The sequence below is a fragment of the Bombus pascuorum genome, chromosome 14, assembly GCF_905332965.1.
Source record: "Bombus pascuorum chromosome 14, iyBomPasc1.1, whole genome shotgun sequence".
Classification (NCBI taxonomy): Eukaryota; Metazoa; Arthropoda; class Insecta; order Hymenoptera; family Apidae; genus Bombus; species Bombus pascuorum.
Window position 1 is genome coordinate 1,643,829 of NC_083501.1, and position 12,125 is coordinate 1,655,953.

The 12,125-nt window shown below is 49.3% G+C and overlaps 1 protein-coding gene across 5 annotated transcripts in view; it reads left to right on the forward strand.

Annotated features, from left to right (window-relative positions):
* The first annotated feature begins 662 nt into the window (after positions 1-662).
* Positions 663-12,125, forward strand: part of LOC132914047 (uncharacterized) — a 66,519-nt gene continuing 55,056 nt past the window's right edge. For 2 of the 5 annotated variants that reach the window (XM_060972831.1, XM_060972830.1), the window contains exon 1: positions 663-2,627. The gene's annotated coding sequence lies outside the window, so the exon portion shown is untranslated. Of the gene's footprint in view, positions 2,628-2,889; positions 2,978-3,029; positions 4,612-12,125 lie in introns of those variants that run through there. The other 3 variants (XM_060972833.1, XM_060972835.1, XM_060972834.1) reach the window with 2 other exon arrangements.

Below are 12,125 nucleotides of genomic sequence, written 5' to 3' on the forward strand. Positions count from 1 at the left end.
CTTTTTTTTCACTCTTTTTTTCTCTCCCTCGTTTCCTCTCTCCTTCTCTCGCGTGCTTTCGGGCCTCCAGCACGTTCATCGGTGTCTGAAAAGCTCCGGTAGGCAGGCGGACCTACGATATGCTACCGCTCGAGTGTGGGCGCGCGCGCACACGCTCTCCAAAAGAGAGAACAGAGAACGCCGACTAGGTCGGAGGAGGACAGCGGGAAAACGAAGAGGACGGCGCGAGAACGGCGTGACGAGGAACGATCGTTCGGGTCGGAAAGAGAACGCGATAGACGGAGGAAGAGCAAGAGAGAGAGGGAGAGAAGCGGAGGAGAGACGAGGATGAAACGACAAAGAGAAGCCGACGCTTGGAGAAAGAGAACGAGGGAGCGGTGCACACGATCCGAGAGGAACGATCAGACCGAGGGATCGTTTAATAGACAAGGAGGGAAGGCGAGAATCCGAGAGAAGGAGAAGAAGCGTGGAGAAAAAGAGAGGCAGGATCGTGCGCGCTTGCGGAAGAGAGCATCGGCTGAAGCGTGAGGAAGGGGGAGGAGAACGACGACGAGGAGATCGGGGATGAGGTGGCAGCGGAGAGGCAGAGGGAGAGTAGCGGCACGGAACGGAGCGTCAGAGAGAACGAGGGAACACGAACGAGCAACGAAGAACGAGTTAGTCGAGGACAACGAGGACAGAGCGTGGCGGTCGACGAAGACGGGAAAGTCGGACTAACGCGGCCGCCCGAGCGAGACCGAATCGAGCCGAGGGAAGGCAGTGCCGTTGGCGTAGTAACGTGCCGTGGCTGCCTTGCTTGCCCGCCTGCCTGCCTGCCTGCCTGCCTGCCTCTGCCTGCCTGCCTGCCTGCCTGCCTGTCTGCCTGGCAGCCGCTTGTGCTCGCCTGCCTGACTCACCGTTAGTGTGAGAACGCGGCTGTGTGCCGGCGCGCTCTCTGCGTGGCGCGTCCGTCGGGTCTCTCGCTCTCTTTGTACGTGCGAGGGGAGACCCGACCGACGAACGAACGAACGGTTGTGTGCGTTTCGTATAGGTGGATGGGGGTCCCGGCCCGGCTTTCGGCCCGTCCCGTCCCGTAGGTAGAGTATCGCACCGCTCGCCACCCGCTATCCACAGCAGTTTCAGCCAGCCGCCCGCCTGCCAGTGTCCCACCGCACGCCGAACCGTTTGCACTCAGAAGCGATCAGGGAGCCCTTCTCTCCCTCGACTTCCCCCTTCGAGAGAAACGTGCGCGCGCGCGCGCGCACGCTCTTCCACCCCGGCGAGTCGCGCATCGCGTACCCCGCCGCTATACGCCGCCTCTATATCCGTTTCTCGTCTCTCGTCTCACCCTCGATCCTTTACGCCCTCGTCTTCGTTACACGCGCGTTATTTCTCTTTGTTCTTCCCGGCGGGACGATAGCATCTTCGTCCCCCTTTTTTGCAACTTCTCCCCGGGTTCCGTCTACCGGTCGTCTTCTTTCTCTCCATCGGTTTCCTCCCCGATTTCCTTCACGGTTTCCTTTTTCCTCTCTTTCTTCTTCTCTTCTTCCTCTCTCGCTGTTTTTCCTTCTTCGCCGCCAGTCTCCCGACGCTCTTCTTTCTTTTTTCGCTGTCAGTCACACTCGAAACGCACGAGCGCCGACTATCGTTCTCTCCCTCCTGCTCGCTCCCACTTTCCTCTCTGTCGGTTGGCTGGCGTTCGGCGTGTTTAACCTCCCGCCGTCCCACAAGCAGCCCCTCCACCGCCGACACCGGGCTTCTGTCTCCGTTGGCAGCGCGAGCGGGCCATTCGTTCCGTCTCGTTCGCTCGACTCCTCTCGTGTTCCGCGCGCACACGGTTGCTCCGTCCCTCTTTCTCGCTCCTGAGTAGCGCCGGTGTGTACTCCCGCTGTCACCTGATCGCGGGACGCTTTTCGCGGGTGAGATACCGCTCGGCCACCGAGTCAACCGAGTCTGCCGCCGCCGCCACCGTCGCTCGGTTTTCCTCCTCCGCACCCCGAGCCGCCTCTTCCTTCGGCATCTGCTCCTACTCTCCTCCTTCTTCCTCTTTCTTTCACGGGACGCGCGCGCGCTTTCCTTTTCCTTTCCGTCTCGCGCGGACACGTCGTGCTGGTCTCTTCCTATACTCGGCTCTTTGCCGCCGCGCTACGTCGAACGTGCACGCGGCTAGCTGGTGGTTTTCGAGAGGGAACGAAACGAAGGGAAAATAGAAGAAAACGAAGAAGGAAACCCTCGAAAGTAGAGGCGAGAACAGGAAGAGGAGAAAACGTCAAAGACGTGGAAAACAACCGATGAACCGAGGCGGAGCCTATAGACACACGGTAAAAAAAGAAACGAGAGAAAAAGACGGTAAAAGGGAGAAAGAGAGAATCGCAAGAGGAAAGAAAGACGGAGGATCGAGAGTGCGGGGGTACGAGAGAGAGAAAGAGTAGTGCGCGCCACCGACATCGTCCAACCACGACTGGCTTGGCCGATCTCTCGCCTCTTCTTCCTCCTTTCACGGATCTTCGCCGGTGCACACGTCTGAAGCCGACCGACTGGAGAGGGAGGTGACACTTTCGGAACGTGGACACGCGGCACGCACGGATCGTCACGCTGGATACGTGAGGATCCAGGAGAACTCCGCTGGCTACCGTGCTCTCGTGCAGGTCGGTGATATAGTGTGTTGTGTGTTCGTAACCGCGCGGCCAGTCAAGTGTTCTGCGAGTCCCGCTTCTTTTTTTTGCTCCTCGTCTTCGACTCTCCGATCCGTGCCGTGTTTTTTCTTTTTTCTCTGTTTTTTCCTTTTTTTTTTCCTTACTTCCGCGCGCTCGAGCAACGTTCTTTTTTCTCCTTGCTTTTTTTCTTCTCCTCTCTCTCTTTCTCTTCCTTTTCGCGAGCATACCGCCAGTCTCGCGAGTATATATCGGCCAGTCTCTAGATCGTCGCGACCACGACAGCCGCAACGACACCGTCCACGATAACGACGACGACGACAACCAATGCAAACAGTGAGCGCGTGAGTGTCCCTGATGTGTCTGTGAGCCGTCTGCCTCTTTCCTTTTTTTTTTTTTCTGTTTTCTTTTCACCGTGTCGGAGCTGCGTGACGACCGGTGCCGCCGATAACTTCGCAATTCGAAAAGGCGGCGATAATTCGTAAGTGTGTTGGTCGCGGCACGCCTGCGCTTTTTTTTTTTTTTTTTTTTTTTTTCTTTTCGCTACGTTTTACGGCTCGTTAAAGCTCACGGAATCGTCGCGCTTCGACGTCGTCCCCCATGAATATGGAGATGAACGGTCGCCCGTCGATCCTTCCCTTGCTTCGCGTCGCCTTTCTTTCATCCGTCGCCCCGTCATCGTCGCCGAACGGCGACGTGCTCGAGTTTCTTTCGAGCGTTCGCACGCGATCGCCGTGCTTCACCCGTCGCGCGTGACAACACGCCACGCGAACGCGTCCCGTCGCGCCGTTTCGTTCGCGATCCGATATTTGGCCACCGTCGTGTTTCCCGTGCTGGAAAAAAAAAAAGTGTCACGAGGAAAGTGTCGTTCGATCGGCCACCGATGGCACGCTGTCGCGCGTGTGTCACGCTTTCACGAGTCGAACCGCCGCGCCGTGTCGAACCATGAGCAGATCCGTCAGTCGATTTTGGACGAGCCGCGTTTCGCCAGGAATTCTACCAGGAATGCCGATTCGACGAAATTATTTTTCCTTTTCTCTGAAAATCGTCCGTCACGTTCGTGAAATCCTGTGACAGCAGTGTTTCGACGTGTTTCGCGTGCCGATCTTTCGCGATCCATTCGCCGGAATCGATCGAACGAGCCATCTCGTGTCACGATTTTCTCGGTGTAAAAGAATTTCGTTGTGTCGGGATTATCTTGCAAAATGTTTTTAGTTTCGTCGATCGATCGAGAGAAAACGCGTCTCTTTTGAAATGCCACGCGTTTTCGTACGTCGAATCAGAGAGTCTCCGGTGAAAAAGGTCGCCTTCCTAACGATTTCTCCTCCCATGGCATAAGAAGAAAGACGAGAAAGGTGGGAAAAAAAAAGAAGTTAACGGTGGAAGGTAGAAAAATCGCGAAAGGCTTGTCGACGGAGAAAAGTTGAAGAGAAGTTGGGAATCGGTGGTGGAAAGAGGGAGGGAGAGAGAAACGCCGGGAGTCGCGTCGGTGTGTCGGAGGAGATAGCGGCATCCGTTTCGGTGCCCGTTGCGGGACGGTCGCCACACCCGCCCGTTTGGGAATTCAACTTACTGCCGCTCGGGACACCGAAGCGTTCGACGTTTTCTCCACGGTGTGTGTAACGGGTATCACGAAAGGCGGCTGTTCGCGGCGGATTAGATTCCGACCGGCGCAGAAATTGCTGCCCCACGGTCTTTCGCTTTTCTGCGCCGCGCTCCGTGCCGTTACAGACATTTGAACCGCCGTGCCCGGTGATACGTAACGATGGAACATCGAACGGAAGCGATCGGAAATCGTGATTGAGAAAAAACAGATCGATTCGAATGGTGTTTCGCGCGTCGAACGATTTTTAATTAGATTTTAAACGTCGACACTGTGCAATTGATAAACGGAAAAGTGTGATTCGAACGAAAGTGTTGTACACGAATCGTCCAAAATCGGCGCGGCATCATTTGCGATGAACCGAGGATCGAATAGGTGATTATTTTAGTGGTGATATTGCATTTGTTATTCCTCTCATCCTTTTTTCTATCTTTTTCTTTCTTTTTTCTTTCAAATTGACAAAGTTCGGAAAGTTACATCGTGTGGAAATTACATCGAGCGCCGTAGAGCAGGTGTTTTGTCCCTTGTTTTTCGGTAAGGTGTTACGATTCTTTTTCCACTTTCGTTATCGAATTTGCGATCGATCCAAGATTCGTCGAGACGTCTTTGTCTTCGTTTTACGTTGTTGTCACGAACGTGTTTAAGGTGGTCGATCGTGGCAATTAATTTGAGTTTTATATTTTTCGCGATTTTCGTGGCTCCTTTATCTTCATTTGCAATTCCGTCGAAATTTAATGGAGTATCATTCGGTTTGATCCAAATTGGGGCCACGTCCTAAGTTAGAAAGCGTTGTACCGAGACAAATTGCGTGGCGAAAAGAAGACGTCGAAATCGTTGGGAAATCCTTTGGGATTAAACCTACTGTAAACTTCGTATAACGTAAAATATATACCGAAAAAGCCACGTAGATTCTAGAAAAATCAGTTACAGCCCATTCCAGTTATTCGAAAAGATAGCGCTGATACGTACTGCGATAGAGAGATTTATTTAGTCGACTGGAAATTATCAAAAATCCGACTCGATTGTCGCATGGGAAGGTTGGTGAGTTTCGACGCTTCGAACGCTTCGACTATCAAAGTCGTGTAATTATCTTCGAAGAAATATGGAATGGCGTGCAGTTTATACTCGCGGAATCACGTGGGAAATAAAACCGAGGAAAAGAGGAGAAACATGGAATCGAGTGGCGAAAAAATTCCAATCGGGCCAGGAAAAGTATCAAAGCGCGGCGCAAAGAGCGTCCTCGTCGAGTTGTCGAGTCGTGGTCTGAAAAGTTTCCTGACGCATGGATACGCTCAGCTATCCCGTTGGCTCTTGAATATCCGTAACCTATCTCTCTGTTTCTCCACCTATCCTCGACAAGGTGGAAACTCGGCAAAAATTCCCCATCTTCTATTCCCGTGGTCCTAGTTTTCCAGAAGCCGCACACCCCTGCCCGAACACGGATCTCTCGCCCCCTTCGATCAATAGTCTAGGTAAACACGTTACTCGCGGCAGACTGCATCCCGACACCGGTCGGAAACTGCCAAAAGTGCAACGTATACCGGGGGACGGACCTGGGCTCGACCGCCAGGATTGCCCTTTTCCGCTCTTAACTTTCCGCCCCGGAAAGCGTCCGTTTTGCGCTCTCCCAAACCGCGTTAAAACAGACAGAAATTGGCTCTTTCGATTTTCCACAGGTAGGACACGGCAACGATCGTTCGATATGGTTCGACGAATGTGTTAATGAACTTTCTATAATCAGAACGTCGTTTATATCATCCGAGGTTCCACGGTTATCTTCGACAATCGGCAATTTCACGTGTACCAGAGACACGTTCGGAAACTATTTTCACATTTTACATGTGCCAGGAATCCTGGGATAATCGTAGAAATATTTCAGTTCCACGCGTTTTAGGGGGAAAATTTCCGAGCATTGATCGCACCCAGTTCGCGATCTTGGCAAATTTCATCCCCGAGACCAGTCAAAATGTAACATCCCGCGGCATCCTCGATTCACCTTCGATGCAATCCTCCTTCCAAGCCACGTTCCAACTTAAATCACGGTCTACCGTCTAGAATTCCAAACTACCCACCGATAGCAGAAGGAAAAAAGAGCGAGAGAAAAACAAGAGAGAGAGAGAGAGAGAGAGAGAAAAGCAAAAAGCAAGAAGACGCGGTTAAAAAAAAAAAAAAAAGTTCCCCAGAGAGATAGAGAGAGGAGGGGGTGGTTTCCGAAAGAGCGCACAGGGCCGGTGGTTGCGAGCGGTGCACGATGGCACGACGAATCGAGCAGAAAAGTGGGCGCCGCTGGGCTCTCTCTTTCTCCGTCTGCGTTGGTCTGGCTTGCGAAACCGATCGTGGAAAGGAGAGAGGAGAGTCGGGTTGCGTGGTGCGCGGGAAACGGCCGGCCAAAAGCGGCGCGTTACTCGCGTACGTGCGTGCGTGCGTGCGTGCGTACATGCTTGCGTGGCTCCGTTGGATGCGTGTGGCTCGTGTGCGCGCGCCTGTATATAGAGGCGGTCGGATGGCCGCGGGCCACGGTAGAGGTGTACGTGGTAATACAGTGGCCATGCGAGCTTGATTACACATTGCGATCACGAGTGTTCCACGAGCGGGCGGACATAAGGCCTTTTGTCACACCATGGCCTGCGGGCAGGAAGCACGTAGCGTGACACCGGGCCGCCTCGCTGTGCAAGCGGCACCCACATTATACGCCGCGCGTAATATGTATATGACGCGGGATACGCCGGTGCGACGAAGACAGAGGGAGAAGGTCGACGTAGAGGCAACCAGCCAAGGCAGAGGGTACAGCAGAAAGAGGGAGAGGGAGAGGGAGTAAGAGAGTGTGTTGGGAGGTGGACCGAGGGTAGAGGACGCGCCATAATACTGGTGGTCCCATGCCGGTACGTGACTTGTGTGCCGCTTTAAGTCGCCGGGACGCCCGAGTCGTGGCCTTCCCGAGAACACCAACCCGGTTTCTGCCACCTAAAGGAGCGCGCACGGCTCCTATTGCGCCCGGGTTATTGTATCCGGTATCGGGTGGCCGCGAGTTTCGACCATGGTAATCGATTGCGCTCTCGGGGCCGGCGAGTTGTGCGGCGTGCCGGCAAATTGCCGAGAGGCTCCGTTTAGCGAGCCGTCTCGCGGAAAATCGGCAACGTTACCTCGCTCCGTAACCGAGACGAAGCCAGGTTGATCCTGATAAGGGAGATGGATTAGGGCGAGTAGTTTCGCAGAAACAGGAATCTTGCGTTTTGAACTTGTTCGTTCGAATTGCCCAACAATTCGAAGGAGTTTGAGATTGGGGTTAGGTTGGGGTCTGAAACGTCGTTGCCACTTGCGCTTTGTTACTACTAGCTACGAATGGCAACAAAATTTACTTATCGTACTAGAATTGGAATATTTAGAAAGAGAATATGTATATTGTGTGTGTGTGTGTGTGTGTGTGTGTGTGTATGAGAGAAGGGTTTATATGTTTTAAGACTGGAAACCCTACCGCAAAGGGAAACTAAAAACGAACATGTCGTGACAAATTGTCGTGTTAGCGATGCTTTCGCAGAAAATTGAAATCGTCATGAAAGATCTAAGGGTTTCGAGAAAGTGAATAGGGAACGTAGCGGTTCGTAGAAAAATCGAATACGCCTTTGGGATTGTTGAGTTGCAGCTGCGAGAGGGTGAATTGACGAGAAGACGCGTTCAGACGGAAGTAGGGCGAATCGGAAAACCGGAACGTATCTTATTCTTGGAAAATTCGTGAAACTCGCCAAGGCCATCGTAGGAATTTTTTAGCCAAGCTTTTGCCCCGCTAGAAATCGGCGATATTTTTAATTAAACTTGGAACAAGGCAAACGATGATTTTCTTAAGTGCATGGCACACTGAGAATCAAAGTTTTTTTTTTTACAAAATATCATTTTGGAATACCAGTTGCGACGTCTAATAGCTCTGGAAAAGATAAATCTCGAGGCAGGGAATAAACTGCAAGCTGAAAAAAGAGTCGTTACCTGCCAAAGACTTGTTGCATTCTAACGATAAGAAAAATCGTTGGTTCGGCGTTGCGTGCTTGGCGATCGGGAAAATCGCGGCAGAACGGCGCGGCGCAACGCGAGCCGCGATACGTGCGAGGCTCGTTCGCGTGAAAGGTGACGTGTCGCCTTCAATTTTCTCGATTCCGTCGCGCGATTAACGTCCTCGGCGTGTCGGTTCGTTCTCGGCCGCTCCAATTTTTCGCAGTGTGCGCGTCGCATTCCTCCGATCGATCTCGTACGCGGTTTCCGGTTGAATTCCGCGGCACGTCAGATAATTTCAAGGATCTGCTCTCTGCAAGACGAACCGCCACGCTGATTAGAAGTATCTGATTATCGTAGAGAAGAGCTCCGTGTCAAGGTTGCTCTACCCTCGCTTCGCTCCGCCATTGTTCTCCTTAATTTCGATTCATTGATACCCCAGCCGACAATAACCACGATAATCGTTCCTCGACAGGACTGCCAACAAAGGTCGTATATATTTGCAATTCGAAGTGACGTCGATCTTTCTTTAAGGAGTTAAATGCCTTTTTTCTGACGCGTCACTTTTTATATAGTACTTAATCTTCGTCGACAAACTCGATCGTATACGATGGCAAACTACTAACTAAACTAAACTAGAAATCGACGAACTAATGTAGTTTTTACACAAAATCTTCGAACCTATCGAACGTGAATTTTTTCACGCGTAGCAAGATATATTCTATAAGATCAAGAATCCATTTTTTCTCGAATCCTTCCGGTCTCTTCGATTCGCGTTTTATCCTTAAATAGAGAAAAAACAAAGACAGATTATGAAGATATTCGTGGAACACAGGAAGCAGAACACAGCTTGCGTTTCTGATCTTTAAAGAACGACTTCGGATCTGGAAAGCATGTTTATTCGCTTTTTTATTCGAACAAATAAAAAACCTTGCAATTAAGACGGAAGAAACAGCGATGTAGCGCGACTGTGATATTAGCATCGATCGCAAAAAGATGATACAGCAGTACGATCTACCGTTCGCAAATAGACACACCCTGTTTGATACAAAAGTTTGGCACAATCTTCGTTTATTAAAAGAAATTCGCGAATAACAAAATTTGCAAACCGCAAAGTCACGGCGCGACGGTAGTGTATTATTCTTCAAACGCGAGTCATTTAATTCCAACGTAAAATAACGAAAATGCTTTCCAACGATAGCGAAGCATTTGCTTTCCAAAACAAAAGAATCTTCTAATCCCACTCACCGCGAGCCATTTCTCTCGCTTATGCGGCTATTGACCTCTCGCGATGATTAATTAGATCCTCGTTTAATTAATTCAGCTCTTCCGAATACGTTTCATCGGCCAAGAGCCGTTTTGTACGTTGTATAAAACAATTTTCTAGATTCCTTCACCGTTGCTATCTTTCCCTTCGATTCGATAGTAACAACAAGTGAAATACCAAGAGCCAGAAATTATCAGATCGGTTCACGAGTTTGTGAGAATTTTAGCGTGTCTTATACTTAACATATTCAACGCGTAATTTGTAAAAATTATTTTACCAATTAATAGAATTCGCCCGTTACAACCGGAATTTTCGCTCATCGTAAGAAAAAAGATTATGTTTGATTATAGTTGACTAAATCTAAAGATTAGAGAAATGCGAAGTAATATCTGCTATAACTAAAGAAATTACTTTATAGCTAGCAGCATAGTGTAACGCAACAGTGATAAGGTAAAACGATACAGCAGTTAATATGTAAAATATGCAGTGCTTAAAAATGTAAATCAGAATGCACTTGCATCGTAAGCTACATGACATCAATAGGCGGCTAATAATTATCGTCAAGGTGGCAATGTATCGTAGGTTAAAATAAATCTTATCATCGTCTTCTGTTTCGTCTCTCGTTTTAGTTACAAATAAATAAATAACTAGAAAAATAAAAATGGTGCAAGAATACGCACCAATTCCCAAAGGGACAACTAACAAGATGGGCTTTTAGCCCTTACTGGTCGTGTGTAGCTAGTGTTCGTGAGTTTCCTAGGCCCGTGTAGCTACACCAAGTAACTCAGCCTTGCGGTTTTACAACAACAACAACAACAATAATGATAATAATAGTAATAATAAAAAGTTAGATCGACGATAACGGTAAAAGGAGAAAGAAACGCGTCCTTGCGAAAAGGAGAATACGCAAGAAATTTTTCGACGAGTCGCGAAGGAGAATAGGCCTCGTCGTCATCCGGCGGCGGTTTTCCCTCGATTTTCATTCTTGGTCGCGCGCGCAATCTTTGATAATGACGCCGGAGATAATTTACAGTAAGCCGTGCGCCGCCTTAAGCAGCCGCGCCGCTCCGCGCTAAAGACCTCGTTTCTGCCACCTAAAGGAGCGCGGTTATATCGCGGCGAGGCTATCGGCCTCGTTCCATCGGTTCCCTTCTTGGACTCTAGCTTCGTTATCGCTCCCCGTGGATAGTAATTCCCAGTCGAGATCTTGGAAATCGATTTTTCCATCCGACTTTTCGGTTTAACCTTGCCTCGGCTACGTCTTCGTCGATCGGGATAGATCGACGGTAAATGGTTTTGGATTTGTGAGAAATTAAAATTGGCTTGCGTAATATCGTACAAAAGATTCGAAAATGAACGACGGTTCGCGTAATCCAAAATAGCTACCGAAATTATTAGAAGTTCGACTTTCAATAGTTTACCGCCGGCCGATGATTACTTTCTCATAACTTATCAAGGACAAATTGATAAAAAGTAGACTTTGATATCCAACGCATAAATAGCATATGACCTAAGTGTACTAACGCATACTAACGCGTGATATACTTCGCCTATGTCATTTGGTCTTCGATTTAGAAAAGGGGTTTACGTAAATCCTTAAATTGGAAGATCTATAAAAAGGAAAAAAGAGATAGTTTTTGTCGAAACTTTTCTATAAATTCCACAAACTCCTATGATAACTAATTTGCACTCTCTCTCTTTCTCTCTCCCCTCTCCCTCTCCGTTTCTGTTGAATTCTGTTATCTAAAGGAGCGTGGATACATCGCGGCGAGTTCATTACACGATTCAGGCTATCGCGGCGTATGGTCTGCGATCGACCTTATTGAATTAGCGTTCGCCGATGGGTTTGCTTGGCGATTATCTGACGCGGCCTATCTCTATATACCTGTCGTTCGTTACGGTTGTCGCACCGGTTCGCGATAATTACGAAAACAAAATCTGGTTCAATTATACGAGCAGTCTGCGCCAATAACTTCTTTCGCTCGGCGAATCTTTAACCCCAATCTAGTGACGTCCTTCCCTTCCTCGCAATTACTACAAAGTTGAGACTAACTTTCGCTTGTTCATCGCTTTCGTGACGTAAAAATTCGATTTAAATGGTATCGCTTACGAGTTAGCAGATGCCTTGTACGTCGTACGTCGCGAAACTGAGAATATTCAAAGTTTAATTAAAAATTACGAAAAAACATTGCTCCGTCTCTTAGAAACACCATTAAGAAGGCTATCGCTACATACAGGGTAGAATATTTAACTGGAAACGTGTTCGATGATTCCATTGCCCGATCGAAGAGGGTCTCGTCTCGATCATAACAGGCTGACGCAGGGGTTAGCTTGATCCGAGATAGGGCTGGAATCATGGGGCGTAACGGCGAAGGGTGAGCGCGACGAGGGGATGTTGAAAGTTCGCTTCTCCATTTTCGTGAACGCTTTTCCGTCGGCTTCCTTCCTTTTCCTCGTTCGATTTCGTGGTAGTCGATAATTAACGAACACGTTGCGTGCTTTCGAATCAATTCGTTTCACTATGTACGATATTTCAACTTCTTAAATCGGTCGACCTGATTTTCTCAATATGCAGGCGAGCTAAAAAATCGTCGGTGAAGATTTTCAAAAAATTCGCCGCGTATATCGTTGGTATCGT